Here is a 5,417-nt window from a genome sequence, read left to right on the forward strand (position 1 = left end):
CCAGCAGTAATCAGCCCCAGATGATGATTGAACTCAACGTGTTATTATTCATTTTATGGTCGTAGTTCCATGGAGCAAGACCCAGCCACGGAGAATCAAAGAATCGTAGAATGGCTTAGATAGGAAGAGACACGAAGATTGTCAAGTTCCAACTCAACTGCTGAAAAACGCATTGGTCAAGGAAAAAAAAATGTGAACTAGTGAACAGATATGGCTGGAAGCATTCAAAACACAGTTTTTAAGCAATCTCACTGCCATCCTTGCATATTAGAAATCAAGGGGCAGGTGCAGCATGGCACGGAGATGAGATGCTGCCATCAGCAAGTGATATGGTTTGAGTGACATGGTTTCGTAGGCATGGTGGTTGTGGGTTGATGATATTCGTGGTCTTTTCCAACCTTAATGGTTCTACGACTCTATGATCAGACTTCCCTGAGCTAAAAATCCTCTCCCATTTGGGGCTTTGTCATGCCTTTACATGTCATCATCCACCTTGCTGGTGAGCATGGCTGGGCTTATGGAAGGGCAGGACAAGTAGGATGGGCTCATGTCCTATAGCTGCAAGGAAAAACTTCCAAAAAGAAGGTTAAAAAAGAACATTACTTTTCCACTTTTGCCTTTCTGCTTTTTATTCTGCCCTCCCTTTCTTCCTGTTTCCCAGAGCCCTACACACATGGCCAACAGCAGCACGTTCCCACTGGGTGGTGTGGATGAGAAAGACACCATGAGCCTGAGAAATGTTTCCCAATAGCTGCTGTACAGCACATCCCCAAAGTGAAGCACTCAGCAGAGTTGCTCCTCCTGAAGCAGCGGTGGGAGAAGACTCCCAAGCAGGAAAGTCTCCGTGTCCACGCGTCGCTTTGCTTTCAGGAGCACAACACCATCCCAGGTGCCCTTCAGAGTGGCTCAGGTCCTCATTTGCCTTTTTTCCCCAATTGCATATTCATCTGCTTAGCCTGTGAATCCCCGGAGCCTCGTTTGTCCAATTAGTGTTCTCTGAGTCTCTCAATACTGGCCAATAATAGGCTCTTCCATGCACTATTGCATTACCCGAAGGAAAATTACTTGGTGGCTGAGAGCTGAGCATCTCAGTGCCATGAGGAATAGAGAGGCAGCTCCTGCCCTTTCGCTGCCCTGACACAAGCCCTTGCGGGGACACAGGGTTATTTAAGGAGACCCTTGCTTGTTTAGTGGGAAAAAATAGATGGAAAAAAAGCTGTATCCAGATACAGGAACAAGGCGAGCATATCACTAAAGAAATCACCCATGCTGGGATGTAGCAGAACCACAAAGCTCAGGTTTTCTTCCCTTTAGGCTGACATTCAGGCTAGGCTTATATATATTCCTTGACAGAGGTTTGTGAGCAATTTGACCTGTGCTAATTCTTCACTCCAACTGGGAGCGTGCAGCAAGCCAGAAATCAATCTGCTCGCTCGATTCCTTGTCCAGCTCTCTGCAGTTCCTTAGGAAGAAGCAAGCATGTCCTTTCCTGATTTATCATACAACTGCAGTAAGTGCATTTTATGGTTTAGGGCATATCCTTTCACGACTCTCATTATTTTAGACTGGTCTTAAAGCAAAAAAAAAAAAAACAAAACCACTGTAAAAGTGTCTTTCTCCAGTGGAGTCAATTAGCCCTTCAGTTTAAGCCTTCCTCGTGACTTGAAAAGAAGGAACTTTGTTTGTCAGCGTAGAGTCAGACACCAAGATGAGAATGTAAATAAGTGTCTACAAAAGGTGTTTAACATAACTGGGATTCCAGCTGGATTCTGCTGTACATTGGTTGGGATGGGATGGGATGGGATGGGATGGGATGGGATGGGATGGGATGGGATGGGATGGGATGGGATGGGATGGGATGGGATGGATGTGCTATCTTTCCCAGATTGCCAATTCACATCCCTAGAGAAGACTCTTCCCTTGTCTCTATCTTGGCTTTACACAGGGGTAAGGGAAAGCAGAGTTGGGTCTGCAGCTGCTGGAATACCATCCATCCATGAGCTGGCTTGGTATTGAGCAAATCCAAAGTTGCATCAAGGATTTCAGTGGGCACTAGGCTGAACCCTTTGTTCTTCTGCAGAACTGGAAATTAGCCAAAACCAGAAATATTTGCCCAAATTTCAGAATAAGCTGATCTAAAACCGGGAGTTCAGTTTAAAGTAGAGATTGATCCAACCATAAACTGCAACATCTGTGCATCCCCACAGCTCCTCTACGTGCATGAACGTCCTTGTGAGTACTGTATGCTCTGCTGCCTAATCTCAACTTGGGTGAATCTGGGCTTCCACTTCTGGAGGTTCTCATTAAAAGAGATTTCTATTTAATGGTCATGGGGGATAGCAATATCTGGATATGGTCCCCATCACTTTTTTTCCTCCCCAGTGCAGGCGATCAGCCCTGAGTGCTGATCCTGAGAATCACTGCTGTGTTCCAAGTGATGCAGCCAAGGAGAGACTGGGAACAAACCCATCCTCTGGCTTTTCAAACCTTATTTCCAATTGGTACAGACAGGGAAGGAACAGCTCTAAACTTAAAAAGACATCTCAAATTAACAAACATGAGCCGAGCCAGACTGAAGGATTAAATAAAATAAGACAAAGGCTGCCAGTGCCTGTTAACCTGCTCGGGGCAGGGTAAATGTTTGCACACCAGGTCTATTAGGCTCTTCCAGCAAACACCCTTCTGTCAGCTCACGAACCGGGAGATTTCACTGCCCAAATGTGCTCAGAGTTCTGCCTTCACCATGAGTTGGAAGGGACCATTAAAGGCCATCTGGTCCCACTCCCCCACAGTGAACAGGGATACTCATGGACCCATCAGGTGCTCAGAGCCCATCCAGCCTGACCTTGGGCATCTGCAGGGATGGAGCATCCACCGGATGGGCTGAATCTCACTACTACAGAGGCAAATGGAGGAGCACCCAGCATCCACGTGTCTAAATGCTTATAAAAGAACTGGCTGTTTTAATTCAGGATCCTGCCGTGTGAGCTCAGAGGAACAGCAGGACAACAGCAACCCCCCCAGGCAGCAGGAGATGCCCCGCTGCTGCTTTTGGAGGCAGAAAGGAGCTGCTCTGCTCTATTTCTGCTGTGCCATAGCAGAGAAAAAAAAGACCATAAAAAATTCCTGTACAATGTAATGGGCCGTGCATGTATGCGCTCCCAAATACTCTTCCTTCAGCAAAAAAAAAAAAAAAAAAAAAGACATCTGCCTTTGAACTGCACACTCAGCACCCAACAGCAATTATTCCTCATGAGCCCAAATAGGCGCTGAGTGAATCACGACTCTGCTGTGGAGCCCTTTTTGCTCTATTTTACAAATATTTGCTCTCGAAAAAAAAAAACGTTCCGTTTGTCACACCAGCAGACTGCATCCTTTGTGAAAGGAGCCTCATTGTGCGCGGGGAAACATCTGCTAAACGCAGAGATACAAAAGATCTCGACGAGCAAAAGCACACATATGGAGCAGGGTCCAGGCAACACAAGTTGTGTCACGACACACAGATCCCAAGAGCCGCCAGTCTCCCTCCAGGCTGCTCCCGGCTAAAGCTGTTAATTAGGTGGGTTAAATGCTGTCATCATTAGTGTCAGCCTCAGTTCTGGCAGTGGAGGAAGAGATGCCGAGTCCGCCCGGGTTGGATCTAATTGTTGTTTGGTGTCATGAGCCCATAATAAATCGTAGATACAGATTCTGAGATGTCATGTGCTGCTGTAGGCTGTGTGCAGCAAAACGCTTGGGGAGGTACCAGCTCCATGATCCCCATGTTTTCAGGGTACCCCACTCATGAAAACTCCTTGAAGGACCAATAAACAATGATGCCCTTGGGATGGGAGCAACACTGAGCCCAATAGGAAAAGCTTTTCAGGCAGCCCAAATGACCCCAGCATAGAATTCAACATAATGCCACTGAGGCTTACAGCCAACACTTTTTGTTTTCCAAGCAATTTCAGTGTGGACCAAAGCAAACAGGTTCCCATTCCCAAAAGCTCTTTATTAATCATTCTCCATTAGGACAGCTCTCTCCAGCAGCGGTGCTGGTTGGGATGGGCAGCTCACCAGTGGGAAGCAGGATGGCGTTTGCAGGATATTCCCTGTGGGACACAGCGTATTTACATCCCAGAGCAGACAGGAACAAGGCCAGTTCCTGGAGCAGAGGATTTTCCACTCTGAGATAGACAGAGGTGGACAGAGCCTGGGGTTGTGCTTTTCCTGTTACGTGACCAAAGTTAGAGGTGGGTTTCTTTGTTTTTTTTTCCATCTCTCTCTGACGATTCAGGCTCATTAAGAACACCACACTTACTCACTGGGGTTCTTCACCCTGACTTTGATGTGTGCAGTGGGCATCCATTTGCTTATGCAATTGCCTCAGAGCAGGAGGAGTTCCACGCTGCTCAGAAATGCTCGCTGACTGGAAGGGGCTGCACCAAAGCTCCCCAGGAGCAGGAGGAAATGGCACCAAATAGGAAACTGTCAGCTAAAATCCCAGCTCGTATACACAAGCACAGAATTCCGGCTTGTATGCCCAAACACACACACAACCCTCTTTTTCTCCATATCATTTTTCTATGCCATTACTCAGGGCTTCGTTCGCAATGCATAAGAAGCAACAAGCAGCTCTTTGAAAGCCCATTCACTTGGCACCTTCATCCATATTTCAGACTGCTGCCCAAAATGAAAGCTTGGTACAAGCACGGAGTACTGCTACCCTGGTCCACTCACCCATCACCAGCTCTGGAGGTGATCAAGGCAGATGGCACCACTCCTCATCACCATGGGGTTGCGAGAGATAAGCCAGGTCCACCATCAGGTCTTCTGCAAGGGGCTGAAGCATTTTAGTTGTATCCCACAATCAGGAGATCATGCAGGGTGGAAATAATCTATGTTCAATAAGGATAGTGCTCTCACTAGCAGATGATGGCATTCCCAGGACATCACAGGGCCATCCAAGGTGACCCAAAGCCCTGGGAAGGTGATTAGCAACTGATAAATATGCTGGCTGTGATTTATCTCTTTTGCAGGTAAGGAACTGAGCCAAGAGAGCACGGAAAGGGAGATATGGGGGACTGGGCCAGTAGGATTCAGTGTTTACCACCTCCATTGGCCATGTGCTTGATGCATTTGGAACGTCTCCTGGTGCAGACAGACACAGAGAGAGATCTGGGTTAAGCACTGCCTTTCTTTTTTTTTCTTTTTTTTTTTAATTGAAAACAGGAACATTCCATGATGGATTATAGGGCTTTAATGAACGTGTGCCCTGCAGCCAGCAGAAAGGAATGGAGAAACCTCTTTGCTAGAGGATAGTAAGACTTTGGAGCAGGGCTTAGGGTAGTATCTCCATCCCTGGAGAGTTTCAATGCTCAGCCAGACGAGAGGAACCAGCAAAATCCCATACATCCTGTTGGAGACTCCACAGCATC

Source organism: Phasianus colchicus, chromosome 5 (assembly GCF_987193195.1).
Source record: "Phasianus colchicus chromosome 5, bPhaCol1.hap1.1, whole genome shotgun sequence".
Lineage (NCBI taxonomy): Eukaryota > Metazoa > Chordata > Aves > Galliformes > Phasianidae > Phasianus > Phasianus colchicus.